Below are 18,901 nucleotides of genomic sequence, written 5' to 3'. Positions count from 1 at the left end.
TTCTGCTTAGGATTAGGGTTAGGGTTAGTTTTCCTCTTCGGGTTAGGGTTAGGGTTCGTGTTAGGGTTCGGGTTATGGTTAGGGTTTAGATTAGAGTTAGGGTTAGGCTTAGGGTTCAAGTTTTGGTTTGGGTTCGGTTAGGGTTAGTGTTGTTGTTAGGGTTCAAGTAACGGATAGGGTTAGGGTTAGTGATAGGGTTCGTTTTAGGCTTAGCATTAGTGTTAGGGTTCGGGTTCGGGTTCGGGTTAGGGTTTGGATAGGGTTAGGGTTAGGTTTAGGGTTAGGGTTAGGGTTAGGGTTCCGGTTAGGTTAGGGTTAGGGTTAGGGTTTTGTTTAGGGTTGGGGTTTGGGTTAGGGTTCGCATTAGGGTTAAGGTTAGGGTTAGGATAAGGGTTCGGTTTAGGGTTAGGGTTCAGGTTATGGTTTGGGTTCGGGTTAGCATTAGGGTTGGGTTAGGATTCGAGTAACGGTTAGGGTTAGGGTTCGGGTTAGAGTAAGGGTTAGTGTTCGGTTTCGGGTTCAGGTTCGTGTTAGGGTTAGGGTTAGGATTAGAATTAATGTTAATGTTAGGGTTAGGGTTAGGGTTAGGGTTAGGTTTCGGGTTCGGGTTAGTGTTAGGTTTAGGCTTAGGTTTAGCTTTAGGTTTAGATTTAGGGTTCATGTTACGGTTAGTGTTAGGTTTAGGATTAGGGTTAGAGTTATTGTTAAGGTTATGGTTACTGTTAGGTTTAGGGTTCGGGTTCGGGTTTGGCATTGGGTTAGGGTTCAGGTTAGGGTCGGGTTCATGATAGGGTTCCGCTTAGGTTTAGGGTTAGGGTTAGGGTTCGGGTTCGGATTAGGGTTCGGGATAGGGTTATGATTCGGGTTAGGTTAGGGTTAGGGTTTGATTTAAGGTTTGAGTTACGGTTAGGGTTCGGGTTCGGGTTAGGGTTAGGGTTAGTGTTAGGTTTCGGGTTAGGGTTCGGGTTCATGTTAGGGTTCGGGTTAGGGTTAGGGTTAGTGTTAGGGTTAGCGTTAGTTTTAGGGTTAGAGTTAGGGTTAGGGTTCGGGTTCGGGTTAGGGTTAGGGTTAGTGTTAGGTTTCGGGTTAGGGTTCGGGTTCATGTTAGGGTTCGGGTTAGGGTTAGGGTTAGTGTTAGGGTTAGCGTTAGTTTTAGGGTTAGAGTTAGGGTTAGGGTTCGGGTTCGGGTTAGGGTTTATGTTAGGGTTCGGGTTAGGGTTAGGGTTAGGGTTAAGGTTAGGGTTAGGGTTAGGGTTCGGGATAGGGTTAGCATTAGGGTTCGGGATCGGGTTCTGTTTAGGGTTAGGGTTAGAGTTTGGGTTCGGGTTCGGGTTAGAGTTAGAGTTAGGGTTACGGTTCGGGTTAGGGTTAGGTTTAGGTTTAGGGTTAGGGTTAGTGTTACGTATAGGTTAAGGGGTTCGGGTTAGGGTAGGGTTCATGTTAGGGTTCGGGTTAGGGTTAGAGTTAGGGTTAGGGTTAGGATTAGGGTTAGGTTTAGGTTTCGGGTTTGGCTACTGGTTAGGGTGAGGGTTAAACTTGGGGTTTGGGTTCGTGTCCGGGTTCGGGTGCGGGATAGGTTTAGAGTTAGGTTTACGGTAGGGTTAGGGGTGCGGTTAGGGTTAGGGTTAGGGTTAGGGTTAGGGTTATGGTTAGGGTAAGTGTTAGTGTTAGGGTTCGGCTTAGGGTTCGGGTAAGTTTTAGCGTTCGGGTTAGGGTTAGGCTTAGGGTTACTTTTAGGGTTAGCGTTAGGGTTAGGGTTAGTGTTAGGGTTAGGGTTAGGGTAAGCGTTAGGGTTCCGGTAAGGGTTAGGGTTAGGGTTAGAGTTAGGGTTAGGGTTATTGTTAGGGCTAGGGTTGGGTAAGTTTTAGGGTTAGTGTTAGGGTTAGGGTTCAGGTTCGGGTTCAGGTTCGGGTTAGGTTTAGGGTTAGGATTACCTTTAGAGTTAATGTTAGGGTTAGGTTTAGGTTTAGGGTTCTGGTTCGGGTTAGTGTTAGGGTTAGGGTTAGGTTTAGGTTTAGGGTTAGATTTAGGGTTCGTTTTCGGGTTTAGTGTTAGGGTTAGGATTAGAGTTAGGGTTAGGTTTAAGGTTAGGGTTAGGGTTAGGTTTAGGTTTCGGGTTCGTGTTCGGATTAGTTTTAGGGTTACGGTTATGTTTAGGGTTAGGTTTAGCTTTAGGTTTAGGGTTAGGGGTAGTTTTAGGGTTAGAGTTAGGGTTGAGGTTTGGGTTCGGGGTTAGGGTTAGGATTAGAATTAATGTTAATGTTAGGGTTAGGGTTAGGGTTAGGGTTAGGGTTCGGTTTCAGGTTAGTGTTAGGGTTAGGGTTAGGTTTAGTTTTAGGGTTAGATTTAGGGTTCGTGTTCGGGGTTAGTTTTAGGGTTAGGATTAGGTTTAAGGTTAGTGTTAAGGTTAGGGTTAGGGTTAGGTTTAGGGTACAGGTTCTGGTTCGGGATCGGGTTAGGGTTCGGGTTAGGGTTCGGGTTCATGTTAGGGTTCAGGTTAGGTTTAGGGTTAGTGTTAGGGTTAGGGTTCGGATTCGGGTTCGGGATAGGGTTATGATTCGGGTTAGGTTAGAGTAAGGGTTTGATTTATGGTTAAAGTTAGGTTTAGGGTTAGTATTAGGGTTAGGGTTAGGGTTAGTTTTTAGGGTTAGAGTTAGAGTTAGGGTTTGGGCTCGGGTTAGGGTTAATTTTAGGGTTCGGGTTAGGGTTAGGGTTAGGGTTAGGGTTAAGGTTAGGGTTAGTGTTAGGGTTCGGTTTAGGGTTAGGGTTAGAGTTAGGGTTAGGGTTAATGTTCGGGTTTGGGTTCGGGTTGGGGTTAGGGTTAGGGTTAGGTTTAGGTTTCGGGTTAGGGTTTGGGTTAGGGTTAGGTTTAGGGTTCGTTTAGGGTTCAGGTTCCGTTAGGTTAGGGTTAGGGTTAGTGTTAGGGTTAGGGTTGGGGTTAGGGTTAGGGTTTGGATTAGATTTAAAGTTAGGGTTAGGATAAGGTTCGGTTTAGGGTTAGGGTTCGGTTTAGGTTTAGGGTTAGGGTTCGGGTTAGGGTTAGGTTTCGGGTTAGGCTTAGGTTTAGGCTTAGGGTTAGGGTTGGGGTTACGGTTTGGGTTCTGTTTAGGATTAGAGTTAGTGTTAGGGTTCGGGTTAGGGTTAGGGTTCGATTAGGGTTAGTATTACGGTCACGGTTAGGGTTCGGGTTATGGTTAGGGTTAGGGTTAGGTTTAGGGTTAGGGTTCGGGTTAGTGTTAGGGTTAGGTTTAGGTTTCGGGTTAGGGTTCGGGTTAGGTTTAGGCTTATGGTTAGGGTTAGGGTTCGGATTCGGGTTCGGGATAGGGTTAGGATTCGTGTTAGGTTAGGGTTAGGGTTAGGTTTAGGGTTGGGGTTATGGTTTGGGTTCAATTTGGGGTTAGGGTTAGGGTTAGGGTTCGGATTAGGGTTAGATTTAGGTTTAGGGTTCTGCTTAGGGTTCGGGTTCGGGTTAGGGTTAGGGTTCGGGTTCGGGTTAGGTTTAGGGTTAGGGTTAGGGTTAAGGTTCGGGTTATTGTTAGGTTTCGGGTTAGGGTTAGGGTTAGTGTTAGGGTTAGGTTTAGGGTGCGGGATAGGGTTAGGGTTAGGTTTAGGGTTAGGATTAGGTTAGGGTTCCGGGTAGGGTTAGGGTTAGGGTTAGGGTTCAGGTTAGGGTTCGGATTTGGAAAAGTTTTCGGGTTAGGGTTAGTGTTAGGGTTAGGGTTAGGGTTGGTGTTAGGGTTAGGGTTCGGGTTCTAGTTCGGATTAGCATTAGGGTTCGGGTTAGTGTTAGGGTTAAGGTAAGGGTTAATGTTAAGGTTAGTGTTAGGGTTAGGGTTATTGTTAGGGTTAGGGTTCTGGTTAGGTTTAGGGTTAGGTTTACAGTTCGGGATAGGGTTAGATTTAGGTTTAGTGTTAGGGTTAGGGTTCAGGTTACGGTTAAGGTTCGGGTTAGGGTTAGGGTTAGGGTTGGGGCTGGGTTAGGTTTAGGTATCGGGTTCGAGTTCGTGTTAGGGTTAGGGTACAGGTTAGGGTTCGGTTTCGGGTTCGGGTTTGTGTTAGGGTTAAGGTTCGGGTTAGGGTTCGGGTTCTGGTTAGGGTTAGGGTGGTGGTTCATGTTAGGGTTAGTGTTAGGGTTACGGTTATTGTTAGGGTTATGGTTCGGGTTAGGGTTCAGATTAGGGTTAAGGTTAGGGTTAGGGTAAGGGTTAATGTTATTGTTAGGGTTAGGGTTTGGGTTAGGGTTCGGGTTCGGGTTAGGGTAAGGGTTCTGGGTAGGGTTGGGGTTAAGGTTATCGTTAGGGTTAGGATTAGGTTTAGGGTTGGGGTGAGGGATACTGTTAGGGTTAGGTTTAGGTTAGGGTTCGGGTTAGGGTTCGGTTTCGGGTTAGGGTTAGGTTTCGGGTTAGGTTTCGTGTTCGGGTTAGGGTTAGGTTGATGGTTAGGGTTCGGTTCGGATTAGGTTAGTAGGGTTAGGGTTAGTTTAGGGTTAGGTTTCAGGTTAGGGTTAGGGTTAAGGTTAGGGTTAGGGTTAGGGTTATAGTTAGGGTTAGTGTTAGGGTTGCGTTAGGGTTAGGGTTAGTTTTAGGGTTCAGGTTAGTGTTCTGGTTCATGTTAGTGTTAGGGTTAGGATTACGGTTAGGGTTAGGATTAGGGTTCGGGTTAGGGTTCGGTTTAGGGTTAGGGTTCGAGTTAGGGTTCTGGTTCATGTTAGGGTTAGGGTTAGGGTTAGGGTTACTCTTAGTGTTTGGGTTAGGGTTCGGGTTCATGTTAGGATTCGCGTTAGGGTTAGGGTTAGAGTTAGTGTTAGGGTTCGGGTTAGGGATTCTGGTTAGGGTTCGGATTCGGGGTACGGTTAGGGTTAGGGTTCGGGTTGTGTTTCGGGTTAGGGTATGGTTAGGGTTAGGGTTAGGTTTAGTGCTAGGATTAGAGTTAGGGTTAGGGTTAAGTTTAGGGATTGTTCGGGTTAGGGTTAGGGTTAGGTTTAGGGTTAGCATTAGGGTTAGGGTTAGGGTTTGGGATCGGCTTAGGGTTTGGGTTAGTGATAATGTTAGGGTTAGTATTAGGGTCAGGGTTCGGGTTAGGGTTAGTGTTCGGGTTCGTTTTGGGGTTAGGTTTAGGGTTAGGGTTTCGGTTAGAGTTAGGGTTAAGGTTTGAGTTCGGGTTAGGGTTAGGGTTATGGTTAGGTTTAGGGTACCAGTTGGGGTTAGGGTTAGGGTTCGTGTTCGGTTTACGGTTAGGGTTCGGGTTAGGGTTAGGGTTAGGTTTCGGGTTCAGGTTCAGGTTCGGGTTAGGGTTAGTGTTAGGGTAAGGGTTCGGGTTCGGGTTAGGGTTCTGGTTCGGGTTCAGGTTCGGTTTAGGGTTTTTCTTAGGGTTAGGGTAAGGGTTCGGGTTTGGGTTACGGTTCGGGTTCGGGTTAGGGTTAGGTTTAGGTTTAGTGTTAGGGTTAGGGTTATGGTTAGGTTTAGGGTTCGGGTTAGGATTAGGGTTAGGGTTAATGTTAGGGTTCGTGTTCGGGATAGGGTAATGGCTAGGGTTCGGGTTTGGGTTCGGATTAGGGTTACGGTTAGGGTTCGGATTGGGGTTCGTGTTAGGGTTAGGGTTAGGGAAAGGTTAGGTTTAGGCTTAGGTTTAGGGTTAGGTTTAGGGTTAAGGTTCGGGTTTCTTAGGGTGAGGGTTAGGGTTAGGTTTAGGGTTAGCATTATTGTTAGGGTTAGGGTTTGGGTTCGGGTTCGGGTTAAGGTTAGTGTTAATGTTAGAGTTAGGGTTAGGGCTAGGGTTCGGGTTAGGGTTAGTGTTCGGATTTTGTTTAGGGTTAGGTTTAGGGTTAGGGTTACGGTTAGGGTTCGGTTTAGGGTTAGGGTTATTGTTAATGTTAGGGTTAGGGTTAGGGTTAGGGTTAGTGTTCGGGTTAGATTAGGGTTAGTGTTAATGTTAGCGTTAGTGTTAGGGTTCGGGTTAGGGTTAGGGTTTGGGTTCAGGTTAGGGTTAGGGTTAGGATTAGGGTTAGTGTTAATTTTAGGGTTAGGGTTAGTGTAGGGTTCGGGTTCGGATTAGGGTTAGGGTTAGGGTTAGGGTTAGGGTTAGGGTTCAGGTTAGGGTTAGTGCTTTTTTTTGGGTTAGGGTTACGTTTAGGGTTAGGGTTAGGGTTAGGGTTAGGGTTAGGGTTCGGGTTAGGGTTAGGTTTAGGGTTAGTGTCAGGTTTCGGGTTAGGATTACGGTTAGTGTTAATGTTAGGGTTAGGGTTAGGTTTAGGGTTAGGGTTAGCGTTACGTTTAGGGTTAGGGTTCGGTTTAGCGTTAGGGTTAGGGTAAGGTTTAGTTTTCGTGTTAGGGTTAGGTTTCGGGTTCGGGTTAGGGTTAGGTTTAGGGTTAGGATTAGTGATATGGTTAGGTTAGGGTTAGGATTAGGATTAGGTTTAGGTTTAGGGTTAGGGTTAGGTTTATGTTTAGGGTTAGGGTTCGGTTAGGGTTAGGGACAGAGTTAGAGTTACGGTTCGGGATTGGGTTAGGTTTAGGGTTCGGGTTCCTGTTAGGGTTAGGTTTATGGTTAGGTTTATGGTTAGGTTTAGGGTTAGGTTTAGGGTTAGGTTTAGGGTTAGGGTTAGGTTTAGGGATCGGGTTAGGGTTAGTGTTAGAGTAAGGTTTAGCGTTACTGTTAGGGTTAGGGTTCGGTATCTACTTAGGGTTAGGTTTATGGTTAGGGTTAGGGTACCGGTTCGGGTTAGGGTTAGGGTTCGTGTTCGTGTTAGGGTTAGGTTGAGGGTTTCGGTTAGTGTTCAGGTTAGGGTTATGGTTAGAGTTCGGGTTAGGGTTATGTTTAGGGTTAGGGTAAGGGTTAGGATTTGGGTTAGGGTTCGGGTTTGGCTTAGGATTAGGTTTATTGTTAGGGTTAGGATCCGTGTTCGGTTTAGTGTTAGGGTTTGGGATAGGGTTAGGGTTTGGGTTCGGGTTAGGGTTAGGTTTAGGGTTAGTGTTAGTGTTAGGGTTATGGTTAGGGTTAGGGTTCGGGTTAGGATTTCGGTTAGTGTCAATGTTAGGGTTTGGGTTAAGGTTAGTGGTAGGGTTTAGGTTAGGGTTAGGGTTATAGTTAGGGTTAGTGTTAGGGTTAGGGTTAGGGGTAGGTTTCGGGTTAGGGTTAGGGTTCGAGTTCTGTTTAGGGTTTGTATTAGGGTTAGGGTTTGGGTTAGTGTTAGGATTAGGTTTCGGGTTCAGGTTAGGGTTAGGGTTTGGATTCGGGTTAGGGTTAATGTTCGTGGGTTAGGGTTAGGTTTAGTGTTAGGGTTAGTGTTCAGGTTCGGGTTTGGGTTCGGGTTAGGATTAGGGTTAGTGTTAATGTTAGGGTTGGGGTTAGGGTTAGGATTAGGGGTCGGTTTAGTGTTAGGGTTACGGTTAGGGTTAGGGTTAATGTTTGAGTTCGTGTTAGGCTTAGCGTTAGGGTTAGGGTTAGGGTTAGGTTAGTGTTTGGGTCAGGGTTTCGGTTTGTGATAGGGTTAGGGTTAGGGTTAGTCTTCGTGTTAGGGTTAGGGTTAGGGTTCGGGTTAGATTTCGGGTTAGAGTTAGGGTTCAGATTAGAGTTAGGGTTAGTGTTAGGGTTCGAGTTATCATTTGGGTTCGGGTTAGGGTTAGGGTTGGAGTTAGGGTTCGAGTAACGGTTAGGGTTAGTGTTAGGGTTAGGTTTAGGGTTCGTTTTAGGGTTAGCAATAGTGTTAGGGTTCGGTTTCGTGTTCGGGTTAGGGTTCGGATAGAGTTAGGGTTAGGGTTAGGATTAAGGTTCGAGTTCTGGTTAGGTTAGGGTTAGGGTTAGGGTTACGGTTAGGGTTGGGGTTAGGGTTAGGGTTCAGATTAGGGTTAGGGTTAGGGTTAAAATAAGGTTTCGGTTTAGGGTTAGGGTTAGGGTTAGGTTTAGAGTTAGGGTTCGGGTTAGGGTTAGGGTTAGGTTTAGGTTTAGGTTTGGGGTTATGGTTCTGGTTCGGGTTAGAATTAGAGTTAGGGTTAGGGTTCAGGTTAGGGTTATGGTTCGGATTAGAGTTAGGGTTAGGGTTAGGGTTCAGGTTAGAGTTAGGTTTAGGTTCGGTTTAGGGTTAGGGTTAGGGTTAGTTTTAGGGTTAGCATTAGTGTTAGGTTTCATGTTGGGATACGGGTTAGGGTTCGGATAGGGTTACGGTTAGGGTTAGGGTTAGGGTTCGGGTTCCCGTTAGGGTTAGGTTTAGGGTTAGAGTAAGGTTAGGCTTAGGGTTAGGGTTAGGGTTAGGGTTCCGGTAAGTGTTAGGTTTAGATTTAGGGTTGGGGTTATTGTTTGGGTTCGGGTTAGTATTAGGGTTAGGGTTAGGTTTAGGTTTAGGGTTCGGGTTATGTTTAGGTTTAGGGTTAGGGTAAGGTTTAGGGTTCGCTTTAGAGTTAGGTTTAGGGTAAGGGTTAGGGTTAGTGTTAGGCTTAGGGTTCGTGTTCGGGTTTGGGTTACGGTTAGTTGTAGTGTTAGGTTTAGGGTTAAGGTTAGTTTTAGGGTTAGCATTAGGGTTAGGGTTCGGGTTCGGTTTCGGGTTAGTTTTAGGGTTAGGATTACTGTTCGGGTTAGGGTTAGGGTTAGGGTTAGGATTCGGGTTATGGTTTCGGTTCAAGTTAGGGTTAGGGTTAGGGTTAGGGTTCGGGTTAGTTATAGGGTTAGGGTTCGTGTTAGGGTTAGGGTTTGGGTTAGGTTTAGGGTTAGGCTTAGGGTTAGGGTTCTGGTTAGGTTTTGGGTTCATGTTAGGGTTTGGGTTAGGGTTCGGGTTAGGGTTCGGGTTAATGTTAGGTTTCAGGTTTGAATTATGGTAGGGTTACGGATAGGTTTAGGTGTTGGTTTAGGTTTAGGGTTCGGGTTCGGTTTAGGGTTAGGGTTAGGGTTATGGTTAGGGTTCCCATTAGGGTTTGGGTTCATGTTAGGGTTCGGGTTAGGGTTAGGGTTAGGCTTAGGGTTAGGGTTCGGGTTAGGGTTAGGTTTAGTGTTAGGATAAGTGTTAGGGTTAGTGGTAGGGTTAGGGTTAGGTTTAGGTTTAGGGTTCAGGTTAGGTTTCGGGTTCATGTTTGGGTTCGGGTTAAGATTAGGGTTATGGTTAGAGTTATGGTTAGGGTTAGGATTAGGGTTAGGGTTAGGGTTAGAGTTAGATTTAGGATTAGGGTAAGGTTTAGAGTAAGGTTTATGGTTAGGGTTAGAGTTCGGGTTAGGGTTCTGTTCGCGTTAGTGTTAGGGTTCGGGTTAGGGATAGGGTTAGGATTAGGGTTAGGGTTCGGGATAGGGTTAGGGTTAGGTTTAGTGTTAGGGTTAGGGTTAGGGTTCGGGTAGGGTTAGGGTTAAGTTTAGGGTTAGGGTTAGGGTTACGGTTAATGTTCGGCTTCGTGTTAGGGTTAGCATTAGGGATAGGGTTAGTTTTAGGGTAAGGGTTAGGGTTAGGGTTATGGTTCGTGTTAGGGTTCGGATTAGCGTTAGGCTTCAGATATTAGTTAGCTTTAGGGTTAGTGTTCGGGTTATGGTTTGGGTTAGGGTTAGGGTTAGGGTTGGGGATAGGGTTGGGTTTAAGATTAGGGTTAGGGTTAGGGTTACGGTAAAGTTAGTTTTAGGGTTAGCATTGGTGTGAGGTTTCGGGTTCGGGTTCGCGTTAGGGTTCGGATAGGGTTAGGGTTAGGTTTAGGGTTAGGGTTTGGGTTAGGATTAGGGTTAGTGTTAATGTTATGGTTAGGGTTAGGGTTAGAGTAAGGGTTTGGGTTCAGGTTAGGGTTAGTGTTATGGTTATGGTTAAGTGTAGGTTTTGTATTATGGGTAGGATTAGAGGTAGGGTTCGTGTTTGTGTTAGGGTTAGTTTTAGTGTTAGGGTTGGGGCTCGGTTTTGCGTTAGGTTTCGTGTTAGGGTTATGGTTAAGGTTAGGGTTAGGGTTAGGGTTCGGGTTAAGGTTAGCATTAGGTTTAGGATTAGGGTTAGGGTTACGTTTTGGGTTGTGTTCGGGTTCGGGTTAGGGTTAGGGTTAGTGTTAGGGTTAGGGTTAGGGTTAGGGTTAGGTTTAGGGTTAGGATTCATGTTCGATTCAGGGTTAGGGTTCCGGTTAGGGTTAGGTTTCCCGTTCGGGTCTGGTTAGGGTTAGGGTAAGTGTTAAAATTAGGGTTAGGGTTAGGATTAGGGTTAGGTTTATACTTCGGGGTAGGTTTAGATTTAGGTTTATTGTTAGGGTTAGTGTTCAGGTTAGGGTTAGGGTTCAGGTTAGGTTAGGGTTAGGATTAGGGTTAGGGCTGGGTTAGGGTTAGGGATCGGGTTCGAGTTCGGGTTAGGGTTAGGGTACAGGATTGGTAGCGGTTTCGGGTTCGGGGTCGGGTTAGGGTTCGGTTTACTGTTAGGGTTAGGGTTAGGGTTAGAGTTAGGGTAGGGTTCAGGTTAGGGTTCGAGTTAGGGTTAGGGTTAGGGTGAGGGTTCATGTTAGTGTTAGGGTTAGGGTTACGGTTATTCTTAGGGTTATGGTTCGGGTTAGGGTTAAGGTTAGGGTTAGGGTAAGGGTCAATGTTATTGTTACGGTTAGGGTTCGGGTTAGGGTTCGGGTTCGGGTTAGGGTTAGGGTTCTGGTTAGGGTTAGGGTTAAGGTTAGGGTTAGGGTTAGGTTTAGGGTTAGGGTGAGGGATACTGTTAGGGTTAGTGTTAGGGTTATGGTTAGGGTTCGGGTTAGGGTTGGGTTTCGGGTTAAGGCTAGGTTTCGGGTTCGGGATAGGGTTAGGTTTAAGGTTAGGGTTCGGTTTCGGATTAGGTTAGTGTTAGGGTTAGCGTTAATTTAGGGTTAGGTTTCAGGTTAAGGTTAGTGTTAGGGTTAGGGTTAGGGTTAGGGATAGGATTAGGTTTAGGGTTATGGTTAGGGTTCGTGTTAAGGTTAGGGTTAGGTTTAGGATTACTGTTAGGGTAAAGGTTAGGTTTATGGTTAGGGTTAGGGTAGGGATCGGGTTAGGGTTAGGGTTCGGGTTCGGTTTAGGGTTAGGTTTAAGGTTAGTGTTAGGGTTAGGGTTAGGATTAGGGTTAGGGTTAGAGTTAGTATTAATGTTAGGGTTAGGGTAAGGTTAGGGTTCGGGTTCGGATTCGGGTTACGGTTAGGGTTTGGGTTACGGTTAGTGTTCAGGTTCGGGTTAGGGTTAGGTTTAAAGTTAGGATTAGGGTGAGGGTTAGGGTTCAGGTTCGGGTTAGGTTTAGGGTAAGGGTTATGGTTCGGGTTCGAGTTAGGGTTACAGTTCGGGTTCGAGTTAGGGTTAGGTTTAGGGTTAGTGTTAGTGTTCAAGTTAGGGTTAGGGTTCGGGTTAGGATTAGGGTTAGTGTTACTGTTAGGGTTGGGGTTAGGTTTAGGGTTCGGTTTTCGGTTAGGTTTAGGGATAGTGTTAGGTTTATTTTTCAGGTTAGGCTTACGGTTCGGGTTGCGGTTAGGGTTAGGGTTAGGGTTAGGGTTAGGGTTAGGGTTACGGTTCGGGTTCGGGTTAATGTTAGGGTTAATGTTAGGGTTTGAGTTAGCGTTAGGGTTAGAGTTTACGGTTAGGGTTAGGTTTATGATTAGGATTAGGTTTAGGGTTAGGGTTAGGTTTCCGGTTCTGGTTAGGGTTATGTTTAGGGTTAGTGTTAGGGTTAAGGTTAGGGTTATGGTTGGTGTTCAGGTTAGGATTACGTTTAATGTTAATGTTAGGGTTAGGGTTAGGGTTAGGGTTAGGATTAGGGTTAGTGTTCAGGTTAGGTTTAGGGTTAGGTTTGGTGTTAGGGTTAGTGTTAATGTTAGGGTTAGGGTTAGGGTTAGTTTTCGGGTTATGGTTAGGGTTAGGGTAAGGTTTCGGGTTAGGGTTCGGGTTAGTGTTAAGTTATTGTTAGGGTTCGGGTTCGGGTTCGGTTTAGGGTTGTGGTTAGGGTAAGGGTTCGGGTTAGGTTTAGGTTTAGGGTTAGGGTTCGGGTTAGGGTTAGGGTTAGGTTTCGTGTTCGATTTAGGGTTAGGGTTAGGATTAGGGTTAGGTTTAGGGTTAGGTTTATGGTTATGGTTAGGGTTAGGGTTAAGGTTAGGGTTAGGGTTCAGGTTCAGGTTAGGGTTAGGTTTAGGGTTAGGGTTAAGGTTAGGTTTAGGGTTAGGGTTAAGGTTAGGGTTAGGTTTAGGGTTAGTGTTAATGTTAGGGATAGGTTTAAGGTTAGGGTTAGGTTTCGGGTTCGGGTTAGGGTTAGAGTTTGGTTTCGGTTTAGGGTTAGGTTTAGGGTTATGGTTAGGGTTAGGGTTAGTGTTAGTGTTAATTTTAGGGTCGGGTTACGGTTAGGGTTCGGGTTCGGATTCGGGTTAGGGTTAGGGTTAGGGTTCGGGTTCGGGTTCGGATTAGGGTAGGATTAGGGTTAAGGTTCAGGTTAGGATTAGGGTAAGTGTTAATGTTATGGTTAGGGTTAGGTGTAGGGTTAGGGTTCGGGTTAGGGTTAGTGTTCGGGTTAGGGTTAGGGTTAGTTTGAAAGTTAGGGTTAGGGTTACGTTTAGGGTTAGGGTTAGGGTTAGAGTTAGTGTTAATGTTAGGGTTAGGGTTAGGGTTAGGGTTAGTGTTCGGGTTTGATTAGGGTTAGTGTTAATGTTACGGTTAGGGTTTGGGTTCGGTTTGGGTTAGGGTTTGGGTTCAGGTTAGGGTTAGGTGTAGGGTTAGGGTTAGGGTTAGGATTAGGGTTAGTGTTAATTTTAGAGTTAGGGTTACGGTTCAGGTTAGGGTTCTGGTACATGTTAGGCTTAGGGTTCGGTTTAAGGTTAGGGTTCGGGATAGGGTTAGAGTTAATGTTAGGGTTAGTGTTAGGGTTAGGTTTCGGGGTAGGGTTAGGTTTAGTGGTAGGGTTAGGGTTAGGGTTACGGTTCGGGTTCGGGAAAGGGTTAGGGTTCGGGTTCGGGTTAGGGTTAGGTTTAGGGTTAGGGTTAGGGTTAAGGTTGGGGTTAGTGTTAATGTTAGGGTTAGGGTTAGGGTTCGTGTTCGGGTTCGGGTTAGGTTTAGGTTTATGGTGAAGGTTAGGGTTAGGGTTAGGGATTGGGTTCGGGTTAGGATTAGTTTTAGGGTAAGGTTTAGGGTTCGGGTTAGGGTTCGGGTTAGGCTTAGGGTTAGGTTTAGGGTTAGGGTTAGTGTTAATATTAGGTTAGGGTTAGGGTTTGGGTTCATTTTAAGATTCGGGTTATTGTTAGGATTAGGGTTAGGGTTAGGGTTCGGGTTAGGGTTAGGGTTAGTGTTAATGTTAGGGTTACGGTTAGCGTTAGGGTTAGAGTTGTTGTTAGGGTTAGTGTTCGGGTTCCCGTTAGGTTAGGTTTAGGGTTATGATTAGGGTTAGGGTTCTGGTTCGGGTTAGGGTTAGGGTTAGGGATAGGGTTAGGGTTAGATAGGTTAGGGTTAGGGCTCAGGTTCCCGTTCGGTTTAGGATTAGGGTTAGGATTAGGGTTAGATTTAGGGTTCATGTTCCTGTTAGGGTTAGGGTTAGGATTAGGGTTAGGGTTAGTGTTAATATTAGGGATAGGGTTAGGGATAGGTTTCGGGTTCAGATTCGGTTTAGGGTTACCGTTAGGGTTAGGGTTCTGGTTAGGGTTCTGGTTAGGGTTAGTGTTAGGGTTCGGGTTCGGGTTATGGTTAGGTTTAGGCTTAGGGTTAGGGTAAGGGTTAGGGTTAGTGTTAATATTAGGGTTAGGGTTAGGGTAAGGGTTCGGGTTCGGATTCGGGTTAGGATTAGGGTTTTTGTTAGGGTTAGGGTTACGGTTAGGGTTAGGGTTCCGGTTCGTGTTGGAGTTAGTGTTCGGGTTCGCGTTAGGTTAGGTTTAGTGTTAGGCCTAGGCTGAGGGGTAGGGTTACGGTTAGGGTTCTGGTTCGGGTTAGGGTTAGGGTTCAGGTTCGGGTTAGTGTTATGGTTCGGGTTCGGGTTAGGGTTAGGTTTAGGGTTCCGGTTAGGGTTAGGGTTAGGTTTAGGGTTCGAGTTAGGATTACGGTTAGTGTTAATGTTAGGGTTAGGTTTATGGTTAGGGTTAGGGTTCGGGTTCGGGTTCGGGTTAGCATTAGTGTTAGGGTTAGGGTTCGAGTTTGGGTTAGGGTTATGGTTCGGGTTAGAGTTCGGGTTAGGGTTAGAGTTAGGGTTGGGGTTAGGGTTTGGGTTAGGGTTTGGGTTCGTATTAGGATTAGGGTTCGGGTTCGGGTTAGGGTTAGGTTTAGGGTTAGGGTTTGGTTTAGAGTTAGGATTAGTGTTAGGGTTAGGGTTCAGGTTAGGAATAGGTTTAGGGTAAGAGTTAGGGTTCGGGTTTGGCTTAGAGTTAGGGTTCGGTTTAGGGTTAGGGTTATGGTTCGAGTTAGGATTAGGGTTATTTTTAATGTTAGGGTAAGGTTTAGTGTTTGGGTTAGGGTTCGGGTTCAGTTTCGTGTTTGGACTATAGTTAGGTTTAGGTGAGGGTTCGGGTTCGGGTTCGGGTTAGGGTTAGTGTTAGGGTTAGGGTTAGTGTTAATATTAGGTTTAGGGTTAGAGTTATTGTTCGTTTTCGGATTCGGGCTAGGGTTAGGGTTAGGGTTAGGGTTCGGGTTAGGATTAGGGTTAGTGTTAATGTTAGGGTTAGGGTAGGGTTATGGTTAGGGTTCTTGTTAGGGTTAGTGTTCAGGTTCTCGTTAGGTTAGGTTTAGGGTTATGGTTAGGGTTAGGGTTAGGGTTAGGGTTCGGGTTAGGGTTAGGTTTAGGGTAAGTGTTAGGGTTCGGGTTGGGTTTAGGGTTAGGGTTAGGGTTAGGGTTAGGGTTATGGTTAGGGTTCGTGTTAAGGTTAGGGTTAGGTTTAGGATTAGGGTTAGGGTAAAGGTTAGGTTTATGGTTAGGGTTAGGGTAGGGATCGGGTTAGGGTTAGGGTTCGGGTTCGGTTTAGGGTTAGGTTTAAGGTTAGTGTTAGGGTTAGGGTTAGGATTAGGGTTAGGGTTAGAGTTAGTATTAATGTTAGGGTTAGGGTAAGGTTAGGGTTCGGGTTCGGATTCGGGTTACGGTTAGGGTTTGGGTTACGGTTAGTGTTCAGGTTCGGGTTAGGGTTAGGTTTAAAGTTAGGATTAGGGTGAGGGTTAGGGTTCAGGTTCGGGTTAGGTTTAGGGTAAGGGTTATGGTTCGGGTTCGGGTTAGGGTTACAGTTCGGGTTCGAGTTAGGGTTAGGTTTAGGGTTAGTGTTAGTGTTCAAGTTAGGGTTAGGGTTCGGGTTAGGATTAGGGTTAGTGTTACTGTTAGGGTTGGGGTTAGGTTTAGGGTTCGGTTTTCGGTTAGGTTTAGGGATAGTGTTAGGTTTATTTTTCAGGTTAGGCTTACGGTTCGGGTTGCGGTTAGGGTTAGGGTTAGGGTTAGGGTTAGGGTTAGGGTTACGGTTCGGGTTCGGGTTAATGTTAGGGTTAGTGTTAGGGTTTGAGTTAGCGTTAGGGTTAGAGTTTAGGGTTAGGGTTAGGGTTATGATTAGGATTAGGTTTAGGGTTAGGGTTAGGTTTCCGGTTCTGTTTAGGGTTATGTTTAGGGTTAGTGTTAGGGTTAAGGTTAGGGTTATGGTTGGTGTTCAGGTTAGGATTACGGTTAGTGTTAATGTTAGGGTTAGGGTTAGGGTTAGGGTTAGGGTTAGGATTAGGGTTAGTGTTCAGGTTAGGTTTAGGGTTAGGTTTGGTGTTAGGGTTAGTGTTAATGTTAGGGTTAGGGTTAGGGTTAGTTTTCGGGTTATGGTTAGGGTTAGGGTAAGGTTTCGGGTTAGGGTTCCGGTTAGTGTTAAGTTATTGTTAGGGTTCGGGTTCGGGTTCGGTTTAGGGTTGTGGTTAGGGTAAGGGTTCGGGTTAGGTTTAGGTTTAGGGTTAGGGTTCGGGTTAGGGTTAGGGTTAGGTTTCGTGTTCGATTTAGGGTTAGGGTTAGGATTAGGGTTAGGTTTAGGGTTAGGTTTATGGTTATGGTTAGGGTTAGGGTTAAGGTTAGGGTTAGGGTTCAGGTTCAGGTTAGGGTTAGGTTTAGGGTTAGGGTTAAGATTAGGTTTAGGGTTAGGGTTAAGGTTAGGGTTAGGTTTAGGGTTAGTGTTAATGTTAGGGATAGGTTTAAGGTTAGGGTTAGGTTTCGGGTTCGGGTTAGGGTTAGAGTTTGGTTTCGGGTTAGGGTTAGGTTTAGGGTTATGGTTAGGGTTAGGGTTAGTGTTAGTGTTAATTTTAGGCTAGGGTTACGGTTAGGGTTCGGGTTCGGATTCGGGTTAGGGTTAGGGTTAGGTTTCGGGTTCGGGTTCGGGTTCGGATTAGGGTAGGATTAGGGTTAAGGTTCAGGTTAGGATTAGGGTAAGTGTTAATGTTATGGTTAGGGTTAGGTGTAGGGTTAGGGTTCGGGTTAGGGTTAGTGTTCGGGTTAGGGTTAGGGTTAGTTTGAAAGTTAGGGTTAGGGTTACGTTTAGGGTTAGGGTTAGGGTTAGAGTTAGTGTTAATGTTAGGGTTAGGGTTAGGGTTAGGGTTAGTGTTCGGGTTTGATTAGGGTTAGTGTTAATGTTACGGTTAGGGTTAGGGTTCGGTTTGGGTTAGGGTTTGGGTTCAGGTTAGGGTTAGGTGTAGGGTTAGGGTTAGGGTTAGGATTAGGGTTAGTGTTAATTTTAGAGTTAGGGTTACGGTTCAGGTTAGGGTTCTGGTACATGTTAGGCTTAGGGTTCGGTTTAAGGTTAGGGTTCGGGATAGGGTTAGAGTTAATGTTAGGGTTAGTGTTAGGGTTAGGTTTCGGGGTAGGGTTAGGTTTAGTGGTAGGGTTAGGGTTAGGGTTACGGTTCGGGTTCGGGAAAGGGTTAGGGTTCGGGTTCGGGTTAGGGTTAGGTTTAGGGTTAGGGTTAGGGTTAAGGTTGGGGTTAGTGTTAATGTTAGGGTTAGGGTTAGGGTTCGTGTTCGGGTTCGGGTTAGGTTTAGGTTTATGGTGAAGGTTAGGGTTAGGGTTAGGGATTGGGTTCGGGTTAGGATTAGTTTTAGGGTAAGGTTTAGGGTTCGGGTTAGGGTTCGGGTTAGGCTTAGGGTTAAATTTAGGGTTAGGGTTAGTGTTAATATTAGGTTAGGGTTAGGGTTTGGGTTCATTTTAAGATTCGGGTTATTGTTAGGATTAGGGTTAGGGTTAGGGTTCGGGTTAGGGTTAGGGTTAGTGTTAATGTTAGGGTTACGGTTAGCGTTAGGGTTAGAGTTGTTGTTAGGGTTAGTGTTCGGGTTCCCGTTAGGTTAGGTTTAGGGTTATGATTAGGGTTAGGGTTCTGGTTCGGGTTAGGGTTAGGGTTAGGGATAGGGTTAGGGTTAGATAGGGTTAGGGTTAGGGCTCAGGTTCCCGTTCGGTTTAGGATTAGGGTTAGGATTAGGGTTAGATTTAGGGTTCATGTTCCTGTTAGGGTTAGGGTTAGGATTAGGGTTAGGGTTAGTGTTAATATTAGGGATAGGGTTAGGGATAGGTTTCGGGTTCAGATTCGGTTTAGGGTTACCGTTAGGGTTAGGGTTCTGGTTAGGGTTCTGGTTAGGGTTCTGGTTAGGGTTAGTGTTAGGGTTCGGGTTCAGGTTATGGTTAGGTTTAGGCTTAGGGTTAGGGTAAGGGTTAGGGTTAGTGTTAATATTAGGGTTAGGGTTAGGGTAAGGGTTCGGGTTCGGATTCGGGTTAGGATTAGGGTTTTTGTTAGGGTTAGGGTTACGGTTAGGGTTAGGGTTCCGGTTCGTGTTGGAGTTAGTGTTCGGGTTCGCGTTAGGTTAGGTTTAGTGTTAGGCCTAGGCTGAGGGGTAGGGTTACGGTTAGGGTTCTGGTTCGGGTTAGGGTTAGGGTTCAGGTTCGGGTTAGTGTTATGGTTCGGGTTCGGGTTAGGGTTAGGTTTAGGGTTCCGGTTAGGGTTAGGGTTAGGTTTAGGGTTCGAGTTAGGATTACGGTTAGTGTTAATGTTAGGGTTAGGTTTATGGTTAGGGTTAGGGTTCGGGTTCGGGTTCGGGTTAGCATTAGTGTTAGGGTTAGGGTTCGAGTTTGGGTTAGGGTTATGGTTCGGGTTAGAGTTCGGGTTAGGGTTAGAGTTAGGGTTGGGGTTAGGGTTTGGGTTAGGGTTTGGGTTCATATTAGGATTAGGGTTCGGGTTCGGGTTAGGGTTAGGTTTAGGGTTAGGGTTTGGTTTAGGGTTAGGATTAGTGTTAGGGTTAGGGTTCAGGTTAGGAATAGGTTTAGGGTAAGAGTTAGGGTTCGGGTTTGGCTTAGAGTTAGGGTTCGGTTTAGGGTTAGGGTTATGGTTCGAGTTAGGATTAGGGTTATTTTTAATGTTAGGGTAAGGTTTAGTGTTTGGGTTAGGGTTCGGGTTCAGTTTCGTGTTTGGACTATAGTTAGGTTTAGGTGAGGGTTCGGGTTCGGGTTAGGGTTAGTGTTAGGGTTAGGGTTAGTGTTAATATTAGGTTTAGGGTTAGAGTTATTGTTCGTTTTCGGATTCGGGCTAGGGTTAGGGTTAGGGTTCGGGTTAGGATTAGGGTTAGTGTTAATGTTAGGGTTAGGGTAGGTTTATGGTTAGGGTTCTTGTTAGGGTTCGTGTTCAGGTTCTCGTTAGGTTAGGTTTAGGGTTAAGGTTAGGGTTAGGGTTAGGGTTCGGGTTAGGGTTAGGTTTAGGGTAAGGGTTAGGGTAAGGGTTAGGGTTAGGGTTAGGGTTAAGGTTATGGTTAGGGTTAGAATTAGTGTTCGGGTTAGGGTTAGTTTTAGAGTTAGGGTTGGTGTTAGGGTTAGGGTTCGGGTTCGGGTTCGGGTTAGGGTTAGGTTTAGGGTTAGGGTTCAAGTTCGGGTTCGGGTTAGGTTTCGGGTTCGGGTTCCGGTTAGTTTTAGGGTTCATACTCAGGTTAGATTTAGGGTTAGGTTTAGGGTTAGGGTTATGGTTAATGTTAGGGTTAGGGTTCGGTTTAGGGTTAG

Source organism: Urocitellus parryii, unplaced genomic scaffold (genome assembly GCF_045843805.1).
Source record: "Urocitellus parryii isolate mUroPar1 unplaced genomic scaffold, mUroPar1.hap1 Scaffold_222, whole genome shotgun sequence".
NCBI lineage: Eukaryota > Metazoa > Chordata > Mammalia > Rodentia > Sciuridae > Urocitellus > Urocitellus parryii.
This window is presented reverse-complemented; position numbering follows the sequence as displayed.